This window comes from Loxodonta africana, chromosome 14 (assembly GCF_030014295.1).
Source record: "Loxodonta africana isolate mLoxAfr1 chromosome 14, mLoxAfr1.hap2, whole genome shotgun sequence".
Classification (NCBI taxonomy): domain Eukaryota; kingdom Metazoa; phylum Chordata; class Mammalia; order Proboscidea; family Elephantidae; genus Loxodonta; species Loxodonta africana.
The window spans coordinates 32,667,779-32,693,298 of record NC_087355.1 but is presented as its reverse complement, the minus strand read 5'-3'; the positions used below and the strand labels follow the sequence as shown (position 1 = coordinate 32,693,298).

The following is a 25,520-nucleotide window of genomic DNA, read 5'->3' as shown; positions in this document are numbered from 1 at the left end:
CAGAGAGTCTGGGGACCATGCCCTTGGGGTCCCTTCATCCTCAGTCAGACCATTAAGTCTGGTCTTTTTACCAGAATTTGAGTTCTGCATCCCACTTTTCTCCTGTTCCATCAGGGAATCTCTGTTGTGTTCCCTGTCAGGGCAGTCATTGGTGGTAGCCAGGCACCATCTAGTTCTTCTGATCTCAGGCGGAGAGAGTCTCTGGTTTATGTGGCTTTTTCTGTCTCTTGGACTCATATTTTCCTCATGTCTTTGGTGTTCTTCATTGTCCTTTGCTCCAGGTGGGTTGAGACCAACTGATGCATCTTCGATGGCCGCTTGCTGGCTTTTAAAATCCCGGACGCCACTCACCAAAGAGGGAAGCAGGATGTTTTCTTAATATGCTTTGTTATGCCATTTGACCTAGATGTCCCCTGAAACCGTGGTCCCCAGGCGCCCATCCCTACTACTCTGTCCCTCAAAGTCTTTGGTTGTATTCAGGAAATTTCTTAGCTTTTGGTTTAGTCCATTGTGCTGACTTCCCCTGTATTGTATGTTGTCCTTCCCTTCACCTAAAATAATTCTTGTCTACTATCTAGTTAGTGAATACCCCTGTCCCTCCCTCCCTACCCTAGTAACCATCAAAGAATATTTTCTTCTGTGTTTAAACCTTTTCTTGAGTTCTTATAATAGTGGTCTTATACAATATTTGTCCTTTTGTGGCTGACTAATTTCACTCAGCATAATGCCGTCCAGATTCATCCATGTTATGAGATGTTTCATGGATTCATCCTGGTTCTTTATCATTGTGTAGTATTCCATTGTGTGAATATACCATAAATTTGTTTATCCATTCATCTGTTGATGGACACCTTGGTTGTTTCCATCTTTTTGCTATTGTAAACAGTGCTGCAATGAACATGGGTATGCATGTAAAAAATATGGAGTGCTTCACGAATTTGCATGTCATCCTAGAGCAAGAGCCATGCTAATCTTCTTTGTATTGTTCCAATTTTAGTATATGTGCTGCTGAAGGGAGCACCAGAATAAAATTTTAAAAAGCTCAATATCAGAATGTACCTGGCAAAACTCAGGAAGTTACCAGAGTCAGGGTTTTCAGATATAATGTAGGGCACAAACAAGATGGGGCAGGAGGAGCTTAAAATATGGTGTCAAGAGCATAATCCACTAAAGGAAAAAAAATTCAATAAAATGTACTTTATAATTTTTTTTTTAAATTTTATTCTGGAAAGGAAAGACCCTGCTAAAAAGGAGAAAATATTTGCAAATCACATATCTGTCAAATGACATGTATTAAAGAACTCTAATAAGAGTAAGAAAACAAACACTTCAACTAGAAAATGGAGAAAAGACATTCCCAAAAAGGATATCCAAACCAAACACAACCCATTGCCGTCGAGTTAATTCTGACAGAGGAGAACTGCCCCCACAGGGTTTCCAAGGAGCACTTGGTGGATTTAAGCCACTGACCTTTTGGTTAGGAGTCTAACTCTTAACCACTACAAAGAGGATATACATATGGCAAATAAGCACATGAAAAGATGTTCAGCATCAACAGCTATTAAACCTGTACTAAACCTGTTGCCCTTGAGTAAATTCTGACTCACGGCAACCCTATAGGACAGAGTAGAACTGCCTCATAGGGTTTCCAAGGCTGTAATCTTTATGGAAGTAAACTACCACATCTTTCTCCTTTGGAGCTGCTTATAGTTTCAAACCTCAGACCTTTCACTTAGCATCTGAGCACTGACCCACGGCACCACCAGGGCTCCTTCATTAGCTATTAGGGAAGTGCAAATTAAATCCACTGCATAGCATATCTATCTATTAGAATGGTTCAAATAAAAAATAAGAACAATACAAAGTGCTGAGAAGGATACAGCACAACTGGATATTTCATACATTGCTTGTAGGGATGTAACATGTACAGCCACTCTGGAAGGGAGTGTGGCATTTTCTTCAAGTTAAGCATAAAGTTACGATATGACCCAGTGATCACTTCCATGGGTATTCATCTTAGAGAAATGAAATTTACATTCATACAAAAACCTGTACATGAACGTTTATAACATCTTTATTTGTAGAAGCCAAAAATTGGAAACAACCCAAATGCCCTTTACCTGGTGAATGAATAAGCAAACTGTGGTAGTCCATACAATGGGACAGCAGAAATTATCAATAATTTACTGATAATTTCAGAAGAAATTATTGATACACACAACTTAGATGAATCTTAAGAGCATTATGGTGAATGAGAAAAGGCAATCTCAAAATGTTACATTCTATATGATTCCATTTCCACAACATTCTAGAAATGAGGAGGCAGTTGTGAGGACCACTTCACCTTGGGGGTCAGGTCTGTAGGAACCTGCATGGATTCACTAGAGGCCCCAAACCCCTCTCCCCTCCAGTGCTTTAATAGTGTATAAACCCCCTACTACCTGTTCTCTATCCCTCCCTGCAACCCAACCCTGGGAAAGGAAGAAGGTGCACAAACTCGACATATTGTTTCCTCAACACTGGTGAAGCAAGGGCAGGGAATAGACATAGAAAATAAATTATTATTTTAAAGTTAAATTATTCAAGTTAAATTAAACCCACTTGGGAGCACTCAATGCTTAACTACTTAAGCAAAAACCTACTTGCTGGGGCAAAGTATTTATTTGGTATAGTGTGGCCCTTCTGGTTTTTGCCACTCCTTGGTCTAAGGGCGGAATGTCTTATACCTACCTAGGGCACTTCAGGTATTTTCAATGCAGTAAAAGACAGACCTGTTGAAAGATCTTCTCCAGATCAAATCAGATAAGTAGGCCTGCAGTTGCTTGTCTTGAGGACCTCCTGCAAGACTAGTGTCACTTTCGAACTTGTCTTTTGGCTGGTCAGGAAACAGCAATCGCAATGACCCCACCTATGTGACTTGGCAGGAAGTTCATGCCCTCGATCCTCTACTCATTAATATCTGTGCTGGTGTACAGCCCAAGTTGATTCAGCTGCTTTTTGGGCTGTGGGCAGGTTGTAGGTCAGGGCACAATTGGCCAATTTGCCTGTCATTCCTTATCAAACATGCCCTGCTCTTTGTCATGTTTATCTGAATGGAAACTTTGGAATATCTTTGACCTATTTCCTAAGCACAATTAATTTGCCTACTATAGATATCTCAGGTATAATTAGACAAGAATCACCTAGTATTTTACAAATACCATTCAAATCATGGCATACGTAAGTTTAAAACATGGTACTACTTGAATTACTAGCAAAACACAAATAGAAGAAATAATGAAAACAAGAAGTCAGGCACTGGAGTCCCCAGGTGGTGCAGACGGTTAACATGCTCAGCTGTTAACTGAAAGGTTGGACGTTCAAATCTACCTAGAGGCACCTTGGAAGAAAGGCCTGGAGATCTACTTCTGAAAAATCAGCCATTGAAAACCCTACGGAGTACAGTTCTACTTCGACACACATGGGGTTGCCATAAGTGGCAAATGACTGGATAGCAACTTGTAGTGGTCCTTAGAGGTCTTATGTTCTAGGTCAGAGACAGTGAGTGCACAGCTAAGTTGTAGTACTTAAAGACAATGGTGGAGTTGTTTAGAATTTTTTGAGCAGATTTTTTTGAAAATATATTCTGACGGGTTTAAGAATTGTTAGAGGACAACAGAAATAAAATTTTAAATAGGGGTTATCCTGTAATATCTGGAATAATTGGTTTTTGTAAATTAACCATGCTGCCCCGTATTTGTTAGTTGCTTCACTGCATACAAAGCCGTGGCTTTACGTGACCCCAGCATTTTGCCAACGAATTGTAAAAGGACTGGAGCGTAGAAAAAAAAGTTTATGATATTTTGAAACAGACGGTTTAGGTTCGAGTTTGGCCTCTGTCAGTTACGAGCTACAGGACTTAGCCTCTGCAAAATTTAGTTTCTTCATCTGTGGAAAGCACTTTGTAACCGTAAAGAAAATACAAGTTACTATCTGGAAGGGTTTTTCTGTGATTAGCAAGTGGTTGTTGTTCTTTCTTATGAAGGACTAAAGGTGAATATGTTATTCTAAAAACTCCTTGGTATAAATTGGACACTGAGTGACTGTCATAGTTCAGAACTGCTTAATCAACCTTGAAGTTGGCACCTGCTGGTTTGGAGTCCCTCCAGTTTGGTATCCTTACTCTGATGGGTATTTTAAGGAGGCAGAACCCAGCTTTTTCTTTCTTTCAATGCTAAATTCACACAAAGAGGGAATTAAAACAGAATTGCTAAATCACCTGCTCCCTTCAGAAAACTGCTGAATGAGACTTCACCTTCTAGATGCCAGCTTTTGCGGCTCCAAGGCTTAATACAGTGCGTCTCTGTTTGATCTCACGATTGTTTAATCTGGCTAAACCCCAGAACCACACAATAGAAAACCAATATGGTGAAAACCTGTTTGACAACCATATTGGTTTCTACAAAAAATCTCTCTTGTTGAATCAGCATTTTAAAGACCAATGATTTTTAGAATCTTACCCACGATACCAGCAAAGGAAACAAAATGAGTTTATGCAATTTTATTGTTTGCCAGTGAGGGATCATGACAAACACATTGATGTGACTTTTTAAATTTAAGCTTGTACTGGCTTATCATGTAGTCTATGTTTCCCATTTATGAGATCATTTCATATACACTATCATCATATGACTTTTTTTTTTTTTTTCAGAAAGAGTAGGAGATAGTTACTCTATTTTAGAGATTTGGGTTTTCCATCCATTGGTTTTTTTAAAGGTAGATTAGGAGCCTGAATAGAGCAAGCAGTTTGTGACCCACTGCTAACCTACAGGTGGCAATCTGAACCCACCCAGCGGCTCTGGAGAAGCAAGGCCAGGTGATCTGCTTCCATAAAGATGACAGCCAAGAAAACCCTATGGAGAAGTTCTACTGGGGTCACCACGCTCAGGAGCTGACTCAAGAGCAGCTAACAACAACAACAACAACAAAGGTAGACTGGGACTAGAAACCTCCCTGTTTCTAGGGAGGGGGGAAGGATCATGAAGGCTCTCAGAAAAAATTACACTCCCAGACATCTGATCCAACCACGGAGTGGGATGGAAAGAATGACGCTCTGGGAAGAGTGGCCAGGACTTCTTTCCTACCACAGCTCCAACAGTAAGGACACTCCCAGAAGCTGAGCTCCTCCAGTCCAGGGTAACACCCTTAAGATGCAGCAGACAAGGTTCAGTTCAGCAAGGAGGGTTACCATTGCTTTCTTTACTTGTTGCACGGAAGCAGCATAGCATAATCATTAAGACCATGGACTTTAATGTCACAGCGTCCCAACTCTGCCACCTGCTAGCTTGTGTGCTGCTTGGGGAAGTCTATTAATCTTTTAAAGCCTCTGCTTCTGTAACATGGGGATAATAATATCTCCATTATTGCGTTGCTGAAAGGATTAAACGAAATAATGACCTTAATAAAATCTGGCACAAGGTCTGCTGTAGAGTTCTTGAGGAGCATGAGAGGAATAGAAGATGGAATGGAAGAAATCTGTGATATACTGCTTGCAACATACTGCATGTACAGCTGATGGTTTGAATCTGCAAGGTCGTGTTTCTCTGGCTGAATGAGCCAACGGATGTGTTTTGCTTTCCTGACAGAAATGTAGCCCACCGAGTATCTGGGATGTAAAACAACTTTTCTGAGGCAAACACAAGGCCAGGAATGCCTTGTTTATGATTGAAAGGAGATGTTTCATTTAATTTTTTTTATCCAGTTTGTTAGTTTGGGGCTTCATTCTCGTGTCTTCTCTTAGCTGAGCAGTATGATGGGTCCCTCCAAATCTTGTCACCTCATCACAAACAAGATAAAAGGGAGATAGAGAATAAATCATAACAAAAATGTAAGGATGAGTTTTCTAAATTGGTTCTCAAGGATGACTAGTCTTAAAGGTGTTGATGACTCTGCTTCCAGCAGAAAAGATGGCACTGCTAATCCATGGCATGAGGTGACAATAGACATATGCAAAATATAACCACCAATAGGTCAAGTATTGGTGAGAAGTGAGGTTCTGGGCAATTGCATGTTTGATACTTTCCTACAATTTTGTCATAATCAGAAGTAAAAGGAAGCTGGTTAGTTGGTCCTACTTTCGCTAGATGAAGTACTGAAAGAAAGAGATGACCTTAGGGCTTCAGAGTCATAGTTTAGGCACTACATACAAGACCTGAAAGTTTCCACTTGTGCCCTGAAAGAAAGCCTTATATCTTACACTAACAGAGCTGATACTGCCAAAAACCAAAACCGAGAGTCTTATTGTAAGAGTGGCTGAATTACACCACCAACTGAATTCCCAAACTCAAATGATGTCTGAAGTTAAAGTGAGAGCATTGACTGGGAAGAAATGGGATCCTGAAACTTGGGATGGGGGCATAAGGGCAGATAATCAGGAAGCTGGAGACATCGAGCTCCTAAATTCCATTGGATCATACCTGCTAACAGTACCAGCCTTTTTACTCCCATCTGAACAGATCACTCATTCTTTGTCCACTAAGCCACCCTCCTCAGTAAAATTATTACCTCCTTCACCCGCATCTGATGAGATTAACCCAGCTATGTCTGAAGAGTCTTTTTCTGAGATATCACCTAGGATGGCATCTTAATCAGTGCCTAAGACATAACCTGGAGTAGATGCCTTATAAGACATTGCTAAATGTTCCCAGGACCCACTCCCACCACTTTTGCTTCTAGACTTATAACTAGACTTGGGTCCCTGTGAGTCCCAAAAGGTGAAGTACAAAGTATGACCCAGGAGGAGGTATGCTACACTCCAAAAGAACTGGTTAACTTTCCTGATATGTACAAACAGAAACCTGGAGAGTGTCTGTGGGAATGGCTATAAAGAGTGTGGGGTAATCGTCCACTACTCCACTGCTGTTGAGTTGATTCCTACTCATAGTGACCCCATCAGACAGAGTAGAACTGCCCCATAGAGTTTCCAAGGAGCGCCTGGTGAATTCGAACTGCGGACCTTTTGGTTAGCAACCGTAGCACTTAACCACTACACCACTAGGGTTTCCGGAATAATGGTACAAGAATCATAAAGCTGAATCAGTCTGAGTTTATGGACGTGGGACCACTAAGCATAGATTCTTCATTCAGTGTTTCAGCTCGAGAGGTTAGGAAAGGATCTAAGTTTATTTGGTTGGTACGCTGATGCATGGGTTATGGTGTGGCTTATACTAAATCAAGTTAAAGTACCAGACTCCGCTTGGTTTACTGTAGAAGAAGGTATCCAAAGGCTTAGGGAAATTGGCATGTTAGAGTGAATTTATCAGGTTAAACTCACAGACCCACACAGGAATGCCCAGAGGATGCACTTTTTTTTTTTTTTAATTTTTATTGTGCTTTAAGTGAAAGTTTATGAATCAACTCAGTCTCTCATACAAAAATTTATATACACCTTTTTGCTATATACTGCTAGTTGCTTTCCCCCTAATAAGAGAGCACACTCCTTCTCTCTACCCTGTATTTCTGTGTTCATTCAGCCGGTTTCTATCCCCCTCTGCCTCCTCATCTCCCCTCCAGGCGGGAGCTGCCCACATAGTCTCATGTGTCTACTTGAGCTAAGAAGCTCACTCCTTACCACTATCATTTTCTATCTTATAGTCCAGTCCAATCCCTGTCTGAAGAGTTGGCTTCGGGAATGGTTCCTTTCTTGGGCTAACAGAAGGTCTGGGGACCATGACCTTCAGTGTCCTAGTCTCAGTCAGACCATTAAGTCTGGTCTTTTTACAAGAATTTGAGGGTTTTTTTTATCCCACTGCTCTCCTGCTCCCTCAGGGATTCTCTGTTGTGTTCCCTGTCAGGGAAGTCATCAGTTGTAGCCAGGCACCATGTAGTTCTTCTGGTCTCAGGCTGATGTAGTCTCTGGTTTATGTGGCCCTTTCTGTCTCTTAGGCTCATAATTACCTTGTGTCTTTGGTGTTCTTCATTCTCCTTTGCTCCAGGTGGGTTGAGACCAATTGATGCATTTAGATGGCTGCTTGCTAGCTTTTAAGACCCCAGACTCCACTCTCCAAAATGGGATGCAGAATGTTTTCTTAATAGATTTTATTATGCCAATTGACTAAGATGTCCCCTGAAACCATGGTCCCCAAACCCCTGCCCCTAGAAGATGCATCTTTTACCACAACATTGAGGAACAAATTTGTGAAGGGAGTGCCAACATCCTTGAATACTGCTGTGATTGCTATTTTATGTAAGTCAGATTCGACAGTGAAAACTACTCAAACTGAATTGAGACACTTAACTACAATGGGGATAATTGGACCCTGTGGTGGTAGGGGTCAAGTGGAGGCACTCAATTGAGAAAGACAAGGTAGGTGTGCTTACTGTAATGGACAACAGCGTCAAAGCAGTAATCAGAATAGTCTAACTCATATGTCCTTATGGCACTGGTTACTTAGGGTGCCCTTAGGAGTGAAATAGATGGTAAATCTACTAAATATTTACTTGATCTATATAAGCAAAAGAATTCTAGGTCAAGTGAATGGCAGTCTAATTCTAATAGCCTGAATAGAGATTCACAGCCTCCCAATCAATTCCCAGACTTGAGCCAATTTGCAGACTCACAACCTCTTGAATGAAGGGGAGCCCGGGTCCCCTACACTGCCAAATATTTATACTGTTAATCTTTCTCCCAGCCTTCCTCAAGGAGATCTATGGCCTTTTATGTTCATTGGGGAAAAGGAAATAATCATACTTTTCAGGATTTCTAGATACTGACTTTGAACTGACACTAATTCCAGGAGACACAAAACATCACTGTGGCCCACCAGTTAGGTTATTAAAGGAGTCTTAGCTCAGGTTCATCTCGCAATGGCTCCAGCATCTCTCTGGTCCCATCCTGTAGTGATTTCCCCAGTTCCAGAGTGCATAACTGGAATAGATATACTCAGCAACCGGCAGAACCCCCACATTGGATCCCTGACAAGTGGAGTAAGGGCTATTATAGTAGGAAAAGCCAAGTGAAAGCCTTTAAAACTGTCCTTACCTAGGAAAATAGTAAAAGAAAAGCAATATCACATTCCTGGGGGGATTGCAGAGATTACTGCCACCATCAAGGACTTGAAGGATGCAGGGTTGGCAATTCCGACCACAACCCCATTCAATTGGTCTATTTGGCCTGTGCAGTAAACAAATTGATCTTGGAGAATGATAGTGGATTATCATAAACTTAACCAGGTAGTGAATTCAATTGCAGCTGCTGTTCCAGATGTAGTTTCATTGCTTGGGCAATACATCTCCTGGTACCTGGTATGCAGCTATTGATCTGACCAGTGCTTTTTTTTCTCAATATGGTTTTGAAGGAACACCAGAAGCAGTTTGCCTTCAGCTGTCAAGGCCAGCAATACATTTTCACTGTCCTACTTCATAGCTATATCAACTCTCCAACCTTATGTCACAATTTAGTTCACAGGGACCTTGATCACATTTCCCTTCCATAAGATGTCACACAGGTCTAGGATTATTTTGATTGGACCTAGAAAGGAAAAAGTGTCAATAGCTCTCTACTTATTGGTAAAAATTTGTGTGCTAAAAAAACAAAATTTGTGTGCTAGAGGGTGGGAAATTAATCCCACAAAAATTCAGGCACCTTCCACCCCAGTGAAATTTTGAGGAATCCGGTGGTGTGGGGCATGTCAAGATATTCCTTCTAAAGTGAAGGATAAGTTGTTACATCTGGCCCTCCTACAACTAAAAAGGAGGTACAATGCCTGCTGGGCCTCTTTGAGCTTGGGAGGCAACATATTCCTCATTTGGTTGTGCTACTCTGGACTATTTGTCAAGTGACTAAAAAAGCTGCTAGTTTTGAGTGGGGCCCAGAATACGAGAAGGCTTTGCAATAGGTTTCAGGTGGCTGTGAAAGCCGCACTGCCACTTGGGCCATATTATCTGAAGGAGTCAACGGTGCTTGAAATGTCAGTAGCAGATAGAGATGTTGTTAGGAATCTTTGGCAGGCCTCTACTAGTGAATCACATTAGAAGTTTGGAGCGAAGCCTTACCAATCTCTGCCAATAAGTACTCTCCTTTTGAGAAACAGATTTTGGCTTGTTACTGGGACTTAGTAGATACTGAACACTTAATTATGGGCCTCCAAGTCACCATGCAACCTGAGCCACCCATCATGAACTGGGTGTTGTCTGACCCATAAAGTTGGATGTGCACAGCAGCATTCCATCATTAAATGAAAGTGGTATATACGAGATCTGGCCTAAGCAGGATCTGCAGTTACAAGTAAGTTGCATAAGGAAGTGGCCCAAATGCCCATGGCTTACACTTTTGGCACATAACTTCCCCTCTCCCAGTCTGCACCTATGGCATTATGGGGAGTTTGTTATGATCAGTTGACTGAGGAAGAGAAAGCTCATGCCCGTTTTAAAGATGCTTCTTCATGATATACAGGCACCACCTGAAAATGGACAGCAGCAGCACTACACCCCTTTCTGGGGTCTCTCTGAAGAACTGCCATGCAGAGAAATCTTCTCAATGGGCAGAACTTGAAGCAGTGCATCTGGTTGTTCATTTTGTTTGTTAGGAGGAATGGCCACGTGTGTGATTGTATGCTGACTCATGGGCTGTGGTTAATGGTTTGTCTGGACAGTCAGGGACTTAGAAGGAACATGAGTGGAAAATTGGTGACAAGGAGATATGGGGAAGAGGTATGCCGGTAGACCTTTCTGAATGGGCCAGAGAAGTGAAGGTATTTGTGTCTCATGTGAATGATCACCAAAGGGTGACCTCAGTAGAGGAGGGTTTTAACAATCAAGTGGATAGGAAGACACATTTTGTGGAAGCTGATCATGTCTTTCCCCAGCCACTCCTGCCATTGCCCAATGGGCTCAAGAACAAAGTGGCCATGGTGGCAGGGACAGAGTTTATGCATGGGCTGAGCAAACATGGACTTCCACTTACCAAGCTGACTTGGCTACAGCCACTGCTGAGTGCTCAATCTTCCACTAGCAGACGCCAACACTGAGTCTTCAGTATGGCACCATTCCTTGAGGTGATCAGCCAGCAACCCAGTGACAGATTGTTCACATCGGACTTCTTCCCTCATGGTAATAGCAGTGTTTCATTCCTACTAGGACACCTGCTCTGGATACAGATTTGTCTTCCCTGCATGCAACGCCTCTACCAAAACTATCCACTGTCACGGTATCCCATACAGCATGGCCTCAGATCAAGGGATTCACTTCATAGTAAATGAAACATGGCAATGGGCCCATGCTCATGGAATTCACAGGTCTTTCCATGTTCCCTATCATCCTGAAGCAGCTGGCTTGATAGAGCGATGGAATGGCCTTCCAAAGACACAATTATAGCACCAGCTAGGTGGCAACACTTTACAGGTTTGGGGCATTGTTCTCCAGGATCTTGTATATGCTCTGAACCAACGTGCAATATATCGTGCTGTTTCTCCCATAGCCAGGATTCATGGTTCCAGGAATCAAGGGTGGAAATGAGAGTGGTATCACACACTATTACCCCTAGTGACCCACTCACAAAATTTCTGCTTCCTGTCCCTATGACCCTATGCTGTTTTTGTCTGAAGATCTTAGTCTCAAGGGGAGTGTCTTAGTCATCTAGTGCTGCTATAATAGAAATATCACAAGTGGGTGGTTTTAACAAACAGAAATTTATTTCCTTACAGTAACCCCACCCCAGAGCTGTGTTGAGTCGATTTGGACTCATGGCGACCCTATAGGATAGAGTAGAACTGCCCCATAGAGTTTCCAAGGAGCGCCTGGTGGATTTGAACTGCCGACCCTTTCGTTAACAGCCATAGCACTTAACTATTATGCCACCAGGGTTTCCACACAGTAAAGTAGGCTAAAAGCCAAATTCAGGGTGTAAGCTCCAGGGAAAGGCTTTCTGTCTCTGTCGGCTCTGAAGGAAGGTTCTTGCCCTCAATCTTTCCATGGTCGAGGAGCTTCTCAGGCACAGAGACCCCAGGTCCAAAGGACGCACTCTGCTCCCAGTGCTGCTTTCTTGGTGGTACGACGTCCTCAACTCTCTGCTTGCTTCCCTTTCCTTTTATCTCCTGAGAGATAGAAGGTGGTACAGGCCACACCCCAGGGAAAATCTCTTTGTGTTGGATCAGAGGTATGGCCTGAGCAGTGGTGTTACGTCCCACCCTAACCCTCTTTAACCACAAGCAGAGATTATGATTTACAATACATAGGAAAATTACAAAATGGAGGGCAACCACACATGGCCTAACCAAGTTGACACATATTTTTGGGGGACAAAATTCAATCCCTTACAGAGAGGGATGCTTCCAACTGGACACGCAACACAGATTCCATTGAACTAGAAGTTAAGAATGTCATCTGGCAACTTTGGGCTCCTCATGCCTCTGGATCAACAGGCAAAGGAGGGAGTTACCATATCGGCTGGTGTGATTGATCTTGACTACCAATGGAAAATTGGATTGGTGTTGCATAATGGAGGTAAAAAAAGAATGTCTGAAACACAGGAGATCTCTTCAGGAGTCTTAGCATTGCCATGCTGTGTGATTAAAGTCAGTGGAAAACTATAACAATCCACTTCAGACATGACTACTAATGGCCAAAACCCTTTAGAAATGAAGGTTTGGATCGTCTCATCAGGCAAAGAACCACGGCCAGCTGAGGTGCTTGCTGAGGGTAAAGGGAATATGGAATGGGTGGTTAAAGAAGGTAGTTCTAAATACCAGTTATGACGATGTGATCAGTGAAAAAATGAGGACTGTAATTGTTATGAGTATTTCTGTGTATCAAATATTTTTGTCTTGTTTACTTATAAAATATAAGATGCAAATGGGACTAGTGCATGTTCAGTTGTAGATATGTTAGTTGTATCATGTTGGGTACAAGTATGACTTGTATTTGCCTTTATTTAAAGATTGTGTATGGTGTAGGGAAATGTGTACAGGTGCCAAGTTGATGGTTAAGGTTGTGTGCCAACTTGGCTGTTGCGTAATTCTCAGTGGTTTGGCAGTTATGTGATGATGCAGTTTGGCCATCATGTAATGATGTAATCATCCTCCATGATGTGATCATCCAATCAGTTGTAAGGGGAGTTTTCTCTGGGGTGTGGCCTTCATCCAAAATGTTGTTTTTGTTATTGTTAGGGCCATTAGATCGATTCTGACTCATAGCAACCCTATGTATAACAGAACGAAGCACTACCTGGTCCTGTGCCATCCTCACAATCCTTGTTGTGCTTGAGTCCACTGTTGCAGCCATGTGTCAGTCCATCTCCCTGAGGGTCTTTCTCTTTTTTGTTGACCTTCTACCAAGCATGATGTCCTTCTCCAGGGACTGATCCCTCCTGGTAACACTTCCAAAGTATGTGAGCAGCCAATATATACATATGTGTAGACTTTCTGGCAAAGCTTGCTTGCTTGCTCTGTATTCTGCTTCTGGCTGTTCATCCTCTGACTTCTGGTTCTTAAAACTTGAGCCAGAGCCCTGCTGTACTGCCTGATGATCTTGGGATTTGTTGACTTTCACAGCCTATGAGCCAGCAGCCTTCTTCTGATCTGCCAATCTTGAATTTGTCAGCATCTGCAGCCTGTGAGCTAGCGGCCTGCCATCGAACCTGCTGATCTTGGGTTCCTCAGCCCCTGTAGTTAAGTGCGTCAGGAGAAGCCTCCAGCCTGATGTATGACCCATGGACTTGGGTCTTGCCAGCCTCTGCAACTGCATGAGCCATTGCATTGTGATAAATCTCTCTCTCCCTCTCTCTCTCTATATGTATATAAGCTTCTCTGGTTTTGCTTCTCTAGAGAACCTAGATTAAGACAATTGGCATGACTACCTTCACTGTAGCAGGCTTATGGCATGTGGCAGCCTGTAATGATAATTGGGCAGCTGGTGCTGGCTTACTGTGATGCAGAAAAGGTAGAGGAGGAGGGCTCATGGAAATGTGGTCTTGGTCTTCCCATCTTCTACTGTTATCCTTCCAAGAGTTTCAAATAGTTCAAATCCAAGTTACTGAAGAATTGACAGAATTATTATTCTAGTCTCTATGTACCCTCTTTGGTATATGTATGCAGGAAAGACCCCCCCTCTGACTTATATTCCAATCTAGTGTGTGAGGAGGGCTGGTAAGGATGTGTCCTCAAGTGCCTTTATGACCATTTATTCTCTTTCTCCTTCTAGGGGAGAATCCTATCATACTCTTTCATTTCAGAGGCATAGGGTACAGCAACAAGGAGCACGTCATAGGCACTGGTTCTCTGTATGCCAGTAGTAACATTCATGCAACCCTGATGTCCAATTAGCCTAAAGGAACTTGGGCAACCTTGTTCTACTCTGCTCCAGTAACTTCTTACTTACTTGGCTTCTCAGGCTTCCCAGGCTTTCCTTACTGATTTCCCCCCATGGTGACTGTCTTAGGCTGAGTTCTCTAGAGAAGCAAACCCAGGAAAGTGTATATGTACATACAGAGAGAGAGAGAGAAAAAAAGAGATTTATATCAAGGAAACAGATCATGTGCTAATAGAGGCTAGAACATTCCAAGTCTGTTTGTGGATCAATACTGAGGCCTCTCCTGATTCGAATAGCTGCAAGGGCTGGCAAACCCAAGATTGTAGAGCACGGCTGTTGCTCACAGGCTGTGAAGATCAACAAATCCCAAGATTGGAAGGCAAAACCACAAGGTTTCTCCTGATTTATGTAGCTGCAAGGGCTGTAAACTCAGGATCGGTAGGTCGGAGAGCAGGACTCTTGCTCATAGGCTGTGAAGATCAATGAATCCCAAGACTGGCAAGTAAGCTGTTAGCTCAAGTCCCAAGAATCAGAGGTCAGATGAACATGAGGCAGCTGCAGGATCCAGAGAGGGCAAAAGACAGAACGTCCACTTATATTTATATGTAGGCTACATGCCCAAGGAAACTCCCTTTCAACTGATTGGCTACTCACAGCAGATCCCATCATGGGGATAATGAACACTGAGAATCATGGCCCAGCCAAGCTGACACACAATCTTAACCATCCCAGTGACCTACAGTCCCCACAGGCTTCCTGCCTGGGGAAGCCCTATGTCATGAGTAGCAGGGTATAGCTTTTAGGGAACACAACTGAGCACAGAAAACAAGTGTTTCTCTGATTAGGCCTGTACAAGATTACAAAATTAAAATTAAATGATTTTAGATTAAACGCCTCATTTTATCCTTTGGCTACTAAAATAAAAGGTCTGCTGTAGGATATAAAATAGAAAATACAATTTGATTTTGGAAAAAAAATTTTTTTTTACATGTTTCACCCAGAAGTCAATAGGACTTCTCTTTTTTTTTGAGAAAATACTTAAAGATTTTGATTTCAGGCTCAACTGAGTTAATTCTTTTCTCTATTGCTCTGTTTCAGAAAGCTAATCTAATCTTACAATAATGTGGTATGGCATTCAGACCAAGTACCATCTGGAGATTGTTTAATTCAGGGCACGATATTTTAAGGGACTCTTTGAAAACCTGAGGCACATTCAGAAGAGAGTGATCAGAATGACTAAGGGATAGGAAAACATGTTATATGAAGGAAGTTCAGGAAATTAGTTACTTTCTGCCTAGAGAAGATAAATACTTAAAGGGAAAAATGTTAGCTGTATTCAAATGTCTGGATGATGACTAGATGGATTTTGTTGAAATCAAGACAGTAGAATTATATTTAGTGAGTTATGGAAAAATGGGTTAGACTTGGTAGAAAGAAGACCATTCCAGCAACTGGTATCCTCTGGAATTGAAATAGGGTTGCTATGAGTCGGAATCAACTCGAAGGCAATGGTTTTTTTTTTGTTTTTTTTTTTGAAGAATTGAAATGTATTATCTAAGAAAGGGGTGAGTTTCTCTTCACTAAAATCATTTGTGAATCAACAAATATTTTTTGAGTGACTATTAGTGCCAGGAACTTTTTTAGGCACTGAACTGTAGCAATGAATAAACTTAGAAAAAAAAAAAGCCTTGATAGCCATTTATCTGGGATATTATAGGATAACTTTGTACTTGAAGAGGAAAGTTATAGTGTTATTTCCATGGTTTATTATTATTTTTTTTGTACTTAAGATTGTATGCTTTTATTCATTTAAGGAAACATGAATGAAAACAGCAAGATCAAAAAGTCTTTTTATCATTTACAGTTAAAGTAAGTTCCTTTGGGACAATGACCTAGCTTACTATTTTCCCCTGGTGCTAATAAATCGCTGTATAAAAATAGGTGCTCAGTTAATTCTTTATCTGCCCTAGCAAACCCAAGAGAAAGGTAACAATGGTGATGAGTTTTTAATCACTTTAGCCAAATTAAAAAAAAAAACCAAACCCACTGCTGTGGAGTTCATTCTGACTTGTAGCAAACCTATAGGACACAGTAGAACTGCCTGGTAGGGTTTCCAAGGAGTGCCTGATGGATTTGAACTGCTGACCTTTTGGCTAGCAGCCTAACTCTTAACTGCTGTGCCACCAAGGCCCCCAGTAAGTCTGCCTTTTTCAATTGTTTCAGTCAATCAAGGTATTTTTAAATTAACCTTTCTCTTCCAACACATTAGCTTTCACCGTAAACTGTATAACTGTACCCTGTACTTGCCGTCAAGTCGATTCTGACTAATAGTGATCCTTTAGGACAGAATAGAGTCGTCTCATGTGGTTTCCAAGGAGCGGCTGGTGGATTTGAACTGTCGACCTTTTGGTTAGCAGCTGATCTCTTAACTACTGTGCCAACAGGGCTCCAAACTGTGTACAACTGCACATCGGATAACATACTTGCATATCTTCATTCAAATCACCGGTAAAAATGTTGGAGAGAATAGGAATAGAAGCAATGTCTTCCTCTCAGCTTTCCATCAAACCATTTATCAGCATTATTATGAAACCAAAAATGAAACTCACTGACTGTAGTGTTACATATGCAATTAAAAAAATCTTATTTACACAGATATCATGAAAGATTTTGGGAAATGACTTACAAAGAACAAGGCTCTATGTCTGCAGCATGTGTTGTTCTGCTTAGTAAAGAAAATATTATTTGTTACTACTGTACCTTTGATCCCCTAGCAATCACTATTTCATTTCCTATGTGCTCAAAAACTGTATTCAAGAATTCGTTCTAGCAATTTTAGAGAACACAAATTTACTTACTTTTGATAATTGTAACATCTCCTATTTCTAATCTTTTGTTATCTTTCCCAATCTCCATGACTTCTCTGAAATTACTGACAGCGGTTCCATGATAACAATTGCTTTGGTACCCAAAAGATAGTTTTTCTGGCTGCCCAAATTTAAACTCATTTATTGCCTTTCATTACTGGTTTACTGGCACCTTCTTTTTTTTAGGTTTTGTTGTTGTTGTTAGGTGCTGTCAAGTCAGTTCCAACTCAGAGTGACCCTAGGTACCACAGAAAAAAACACTGCCTTGTCCTGCTCCGTCCTTTCAGTCGTTGTTATGCTTGAGCCCATTGCCACAGCCACTGTGTCAATCCATCTCGACGAGGGTCTTTTCTGCTTACCCTGTACCTTACCAAGCTTGATGTCCTTCTCCAGGGACTAATTCCTCTTGACCACATGTCCAAAATATGTAAGATGCAGTCTTGCCATCTTTGCTTCCAAGGAGCATTCTGATTGTACTTCTTCCAAGACAGATTTGTTTGTTCTTTTGGCAGTCCATGGTATATTCAATATTCTTCACCAAACCACAATTCAAAGGTTTCAATTCTTCTTCAGTCTTCCTTATTCATTGTCCAGCTTTCACATGCATATGATGCAGTTGAAAACTACCATGGCTTCGGTCAGGTGCACCTTAGTCTTCAAGTTGACATCTTTGCTTTTCAACACTTTAAAGAGGTCCTTTGCAGCAGATTTGCCCAATGCAATGCTTCTTTTGATTTCTTGACTGCTGCTTCCATGGCTGTTGATTGTGGATCCAAGTAAAATGAAATTCTTGACAACTTCAATCTTTTCTCTGTTTATCATTATGTGCCTTATTGGTCTAGTTGTGAGGATTTTTGCTGCCTTTATGTTGAGGTGTAATCCATACTGAAGGCTGTAGTCTTTGACATTCTTCAGTAAGTGCTTCAAGTCCTCTTCACTTCCAGTAAGCAAGGTTGTGTCATATGCATAATACAGGTTGTTAATGAGCCTTCCTCCAATCCTGATGCCCTGTTCTTCTTCATATAGTCCAGCTTCTTCAACTGCTTGCTCAGCATACAGATTGAACAGGTATGGTGAAAGGATACAACCCCGACGAACACCTTTCCTAACTTTAAACCACTCAGTATCCCCTTGTTCTGTCTGAATAACTGCCTCTTGATGTATGCAAAGGTTCTTCATGAGCACAATTAAGTGTTCTGGAATTCCCATTCCTCGCAATGTTATCCATAATTTGTTAGGGAAACTCTGCTCGCGTAGTGGTTAAGAGTTCGACTGATAATCAAGAGGCTGGCAGTTCAAATCTACCAGGCACTCCTTGGAAATCCTATGGGGCGGTTCTACTCTATCTTATAGGGTTGCTATGAGTTGAAATCAACTCAACAGCAACAGGTTTTAGGTTTTAGTTCAGGTAAACCATGTTTCTTCTATCTTCTCTAGTTTGAAAATCATTTTCTTTCTTTTTCTTCTTTTTTTAATAATATTTTATTATGTTTTCAGTTAAAGTTTACACAGCACATTTGGTTTCCATTTGATAATTTCTATACAAATTGTTCAGTGACATTAGTTACATTTTTCACAATGTATCAACATTCTCTTTAATTGCATTCTAGTTGTTCCATTTCCAGTGCTCTAGTTTCCCTGTCCCCTTATCTTCTCACCTTTGCTTTAGAATTTTAGAATTATTGACCTTTTGGGAAGATCATTTTCTTGACGGAAAAGTTGGAAACATGATATGAATATACCAAAATGTATGTCAGAGGAGACTTTTAAAGTTGCTTTTGAATGTACTGTAACTAAAGCGAATGGAAAAAATTATGAAGTAAAAAAGCTGAACAGAAGATTTCAATGGGCAGCTGGAGAAGACAAAGTAAAGTATTATAATGAAATGTGCGTAGGCCTGGAGATAGAAAACCAAAAGGGAAGAACACGCTCGGCATTTCTCAAACTGAAAGAATTGAAGAGAAAATGCAAGCCTTGAGTTGCAATATTGTAGGCTTCTGCAGGGAAAATATTAAACAATGCAGGAAATATCAAAAGGATATGGAAGGAACATAGAGTCATTGTACCAAAAAGAATTGGTCAACATTCAACTGTTTCAGGAGGTAGTATATGATCAGGAAGAGAAGAAAGAAGCCCAAGCTGCACTGAAGGCATTGGCAAAAAAACAAGTCTCCGGGAATTGTTGGACTACCAACTGAGATGTTTCAACAAAGGGATGCATCACTGAAAGTGCTCACTTATCTCTGCCAAGAGATTTGGAAGACAGCTACCTGCTCAGCTAACTGGAAGAGATCCACATTTGTACCCATTTCAAAGAAAAGTGATTCAACAGAATGCAGAAATTATCAAACAATATCATTAATGTCACACGTAAGTAAAATTTTGCCGAAGATCCTTCAAAAGCAGTTGTAGCAGTACATGGACAGGGAACTGCCAGGAATTCAAGGTGGATTCAGAAGAGGACGTGAAACGAAGTATATCATTGCTTATGTCAGATGGATTTTGGCTGAAAGCAGAGAATACCAGAAGAATGTTTACCTGTGTTTTATTGACTATGCAAAGGCATTTGACTATGTGGATCATAACTAATTATGGATAATGTAGCAGAGAATGGGAATGCCAGAACACTTAATTGTGCTCATGAGGAACACGCACATAGACCAAGAGGCAGTTGTTCAAACAGAACAAGGGAATACTGCATGGAAAGGTGTGCGTCAGGGTTTTGTCCTTTCACCATACCTATTCAATCTGTAAGCAAAGCAAATAATCTGAGAAGCTGGACTGTATGAAGAAGAATGAATCATCAGGTTTGGAGGAAGACTCATTAATAACCAGCGATATGCAGATGACACGATCTTGCTTGCTGAAAGTGAAGAGGACTTGAAGCACTTACTGAAGACTACAGCCTTCAGTATAGATTATACCTTAACATAAAGAAAACAAAAATCCTCAAGCTGGACTAATAAGCAACATCATGATAAATGGAGGAAAGATTGAAGTTGTCAAGGATTTCATTTTACTTGGATCCACAATCAACGCCCTTGGAAGCAGTAGTCAAAAATTCAAAGGACCCATTGCATTGGGCAAATCTGCTGCAAAATCTCTCTTTAAAGTGTTAAAAAGCAAAGATGTCTTTTTAAGGACTATGGTGTGCCTGATGCAAGCCATGGTGTTTTCAGTAGCCTCATACAGATGTGAAAGCTGGACGATGAATAAGGAAGATGAAAAAAGAATTGATGCCTTTGAAAAATGGTGTTGGTGAAGAATATTGAATATATCATGAACTGCCAGAAGAACAAACAAATCTGTCTTGGAAGAAGTACAACAAAAATGCTCATTAGAAGTGAGGATGGCGAGACTTCACCTTACGTACTTCGGACATGTTATTAGGACAAACCAGTCCCTGGAGAAGGACATCATGCTTGGTAGAGTACAGGGTCATCAGAAAAGAGGAAGACCCTCTATGAGATAGACTGACACAGCGGCTGCAACGATGCGCTCATGCATAACAATTGTGAAGGTGGTGCAGTTCAGGCAGTGTCTTGTTCTCTTGTACATAGGATCGCTATGAGTTGGAACTGACTGGACAGCACCTAACAACAAAACAACAACAGATGCTCATCAAAAGCTAACTCCCTTCCCTTTAATAGGCTGCACTGTCACCTTATTTCTGACACTGGCAGGAATGTTTTGAGCACACTAACTAAAGTGCCTATGAGATGTGTACTGAGTGAATGAATGAGTTATAGAAAATTAAATGCTAGGTACAGTTTTGAGTAATTTAAACTGGGACTAAAAAGTGATAATGTCTAATTTTAATTGTTGGCTTCGTGGATTCATCTGCTCCACTCGGGGCCCTCTTCACAGATAAGACAGTAAATTTAATCACAGGATAAGTTGCAATTACTTAAGCTACACTATTTCTGCCAGTACCTGTTGGAGGAAAAAGAACAGCAGTTGTAAATTAAATGCAATCTCTCTCATTAAAATGAATACTTAGTAATGAAGAAGGCTGGACTATGATCAAATGAATTCATGTGGTCCCAAATATTACTTGCAATAACATGTTTGTTTTTCATTGAACCACAGAGACCTTAAAGGTCAGTTGTAGTCTTATAAGAGTAAAAGAGGCGAGAGACAAGCGGGCTTTTGAACTTTCCCTTTATTTGTCTGTGATGTGCGTGGGGGCACACACGTGTCTGTGCACACAAATGCACACCTGAGTTTTGATAGCATGCAGTTGTGGAAGGTCTGTTTCTATTTCTCAATCGTTGCTCATTGCTCAACTTCTGCTTTTCTTCTCCTTAGGTAGGAATCGTGGGAATTATCCTGAAACATTTTCTCTTCTCTTTCTCACATTTCTCAGAAAATAAATGTAAAGAAAACAAGTGAGTTTTTCAAAGAACTCGTGCAACTGTTTGAACAAGTAAAAATAGCCTGAGGGAAAAATGCTGTATTCCAAGGGTGTAGCTTCAAAGAAGGGTGAGTGTTCTGTGACGCAAGGAAGTCAGGCATGCAAAGACAGGTGATTGTCCATGTTGGGCTGATTTTATTTAGTGATAGCTAAGATGTGGAAACACAAAGCACAGAGAAAAAAATATGTCAAGTGTGTCTGTTGACTGGTTCTCACAAAAATCTACTTTGACAAAAAATGATATGTACATGTAAAAATTGTCAAATTGATGACTGTTTTGTTGTGCATATTTTCACCACACAAAAATTTTTTATGTAGTGTGCAGTACTACTATATAAATCAGATCTTAAATTTTAACTTGGAATTTGTTTTCAACACATTATGGTTAATTAGGAGTCCCCGGGTAGTGCAAATGGTTAACATACTTGGCTGCTAAATGAAAGGTTGGAGGTTCAAGTTCATGCAAAGTTGCCTCAGAAGAATTTTCTGACAGCCCTCTCTAGCTCAGTCACATTGCTGGCTGTTATCCTGATGCCTTCTTGTGTTAGCTTGAAGGTTCTGGACCTGGCCCTCTTATTTCACACTCTAACCCAGTGACCTCAACCACTCCATATCACCAAATCTTTTTTTTCTGATCCAGATCCTTATTTCTTGTGCTCTGGATTTGTATATTCAATTCCCCATTGAATACCTTAAGCTGGCTAGGCTACAGACACTGGCTCAGCAAACTGAATTCATATCTCCTTTCTTTCTACAAAATTCCCCTTCGTGTATGTCCCACCCTACTTCTTACATGATACTAGCATCAGGAGGGCATTTTATTGTTGAATATATTTTATTTTTTAAATAGAATTTATTCTTCTAACTACGGAACAATTTCAGATAAATTGAAATAATTGAAAAGTAGGAAGAAAGAATAAAAAAAACTCATAGCCCCACCATCTCAGACAACTAATGGCTTGGTCCATTTAATTCCAGTTATTTTATTCATATTTATGATTAGCATGTATATAATTTTGTATACACAAAAGTGAAAAAATGAGTAAATCTCATTGCTTTTCAACATTGTTCATGTTGGTTTTTAGGCCTCACTGAAACAGAATTCCTCATCTGTTATCCACAACCCCCTAAATTAACTTCCAAATAATGCTGTTGTCATCTTCACGTTGATTTGAGCCACAGTCTAGATAGTAAACTCTTTTTCCCCTTACGCTCCTTTCCAGTGGAGCCATCATCATTAATATACCATGAGATGATGTCTTCTATGACAGCTACTCAGCATTGCCCAAACCTGCTGAAGGATTATCACATGCAACAGTTCCTGGAATACTATCATTCGCTTTAGACTTCACAGTTGATATTAATGTTAGAAGAATAAATTACTCACATTCTGCATAGACTGTTGGTAATTAGTTTCATAATGTATACACTTGACCCCAAAGTCAAAGATGTAAATTGCTCTGCCACCTATAGCAATGTCTTTTATTATTATTTTATCTTGATTTTTAGATTCTAAAGTGTTAAACATTTCAACTTTAATATCTTAAATTGGAAATAATGTGAGATTATTCCATATGCCTTTTGATGCAGTAGTGGATTTTCTTCCCAGTGTGGGTACTGTTCCCCTTAGGGAGCAAGCTGCCTTCTTACAGTAATAGGAAGGCCCCGCCAGCATGAGGGGCATGTCCTCAGGCAGCCTTTGTTCTCTGGCCCCCCAGCTCCCCTGTCCCACAAGTTTTGCAACTGTTTTAGTTACCGCTGTTGGAAAAGATACTAACCTTCCTGTCTATCCTGATCAAAATGTGGGAAAATTCCTTCTCAGTCCATTAGCAACAAAACTGGAGATCTTCAAAAGATGCTAAAAGGAGATTAAGAAAAATAAGACACAAAAAGGTGAGAAATGGGTTCATTAGTGGAGTGTAAAAGCCATGCAGGCCTAAATGCATGTCTCCAGGTCTGTGAGTCTGTGCAGTTTGAGCACACTAAGCATATTGGTCATTTATGACCTATCTACCAACTGTAGATTTATAGGAACAACCACAACCGAGTGGTGTGGAATCCCACCAGGTTCTCCTCACCCTTCATTCATCAGGTTTGTTCTAAGTTTGAGTTGCCTCAGCTGCTCCCAAACCATTTGGGTGCTGGTATTCCTGTTGCCTGGAAAATCCATATGCCAGAGCCCAATTCAGACCCTGTGTCCTGAAGACGCCACTTGCTGTGAATCCCCAAGGTGGGTGCCAAGTGTTATTCCACAAAAAGCAAGACGCCCACCGCTTCCTTATGGCAGATAGGGCCAGGCACATTTTCAAGGAGTAATTTCGTTTGATTTTTAATCCTCAGCAGTTTACCTCATGCCCTTTCCCCCAAGTGAAGAAGATCACTGCGATAGCTCCAAGGGAAGTTTCCATTGTCACTATTGTGACCCTAATACTCCCCAGCATGTTTTCTCCTTTTCAAAATGGGTGACTGACAGCTTGACATAACTATCCCCGTGATAAACCCATAAGTTTTTTTTGCCTGCCTGTTTTTTTGTGTTTTGGTCCTCCTTTCCACATACCTTTGTTAATGACTTTGTTTTGATCTGATGCTAATGACTTTGTTTTCTTCTGCCTGGCCACCTGTGACTTACAACCCCCCACATGGAGAGCAGAGTCTCAATGTTTGGCATGTATATCTTTAGCCTGATAAGGAGATATCCAGCGTGTATCTCTTTAGCCTGATAAAGAGTCTGTTGTAATTATCTTGTAATGAGTAACTCATCGGCCATGCCATCTGCGGGCTACAAAGACACTTCAAACCTTTGTAAAAAATCATTTAAAAGCTCTCACGTAAAATTACTTTTCAGGACTCCATAAAGACAGCCTGTGTTGCTGTTGGATTTTCCGTTGTTGCTACCTCCTAAATAAACTTTCTCTCTGACTTGGAGTATGTTTCATTAGCTCGAGGGCACGGATCCTAGTCAGGCAACACCATTCTAGCTGGGTTTTATAACTTCCCATCAGTAAATTGTACTTATACAATCAGCATTTTCCTGTTTCTGAGACTTTAATGACATAAAGGTGAAAAAAGTCTGGCCACAGAGGGAATTGTTTACCTTTGCAGCTGTTCGCCCAGGCCTCTAGTGGCTGCTAGCCATTCCCTCTGATTCCAGAGCCTGTTAACCTCTTTCACAAACATTGTGGGCCCTGAAGGTCCTGCCCATTCTGTTGAGTTGTTTGATGGGAAGTTAGTTCTCTACAAGCAGGTTCCTTTCTCTGGATACTTCCAGGTATTGCTGGGTCTGACAAATGAAGTACAACATCCAAGTTCCTAGTGGCAACAGGTGGAATTCCCGGAACAGTGAGCATGGGAGGCACTTGAAACAAAGTGAAAGGAGGCAGCACTTAAAATATCAGACAAGTCGGCTGTCAGCAAGACAGAAGTATGGTAGGTAGCAGGGCCTCAGGCACAGAGTTAGGGATCAAAGGCAAGACTCCAGTCTTTTGAGGGAAGAAATGTCTTTCTAACAAAAGATAGGGCCTGACCCTCATAGGAGATGTTACAACATAAGGACTGAAGTCAATGGGGTGCAGAAGCTTCGTGATCTTAGGTTGAAAACTGAGCACAAGGTCAATAATTAAAACTGGTGCATGTTTCAGGCCTGGACAAGATTGAGCTGATGCTAAATCCCAGCTTAGGTGAATAGCAGGACTCCTCAAATTTTGACGTCCTTTAAGTTATTCACCTGAGATCTTTTGAAAAGTGCAGATTCTGATTCAGTAAATCAGGGATAGGCTAACACTCTGTAGTGTTGTCGAGTTTTCAGGTGATATAGATGGTGCTCATCTGTGGAGTACACTTTTTGGTCTTGTTTTTGTTCATGTGCTTTTATTTTTATTTAAATTTTGGAATAATTTTAGATTTACAGAAAAGTTTCTAGGGTAGTACAGAGAGTTCATATATACGTTTTCTCTAAT

General features: G+C 40.9%; 1 non-coding gene across 1 annotated transcript; it reads right to left on the bottom strand.

Annotated features, from left to right (window-relative positions):
• Positions 1-914: 914 nt before the first annotated feature.
• On the bottom strand, positions 915-1,021 carry LOC111750110 (U6 spliceosomal RNA). Its single transcript, XR_002785267.1, has one exon. It is a non-coding gene; the product is annotated as a U6 spliceosomal RNA (small nuclear RNA).
• Between the last annotated feature and the right edge of the window lie 24,499 nt (positions 1,022-25,520).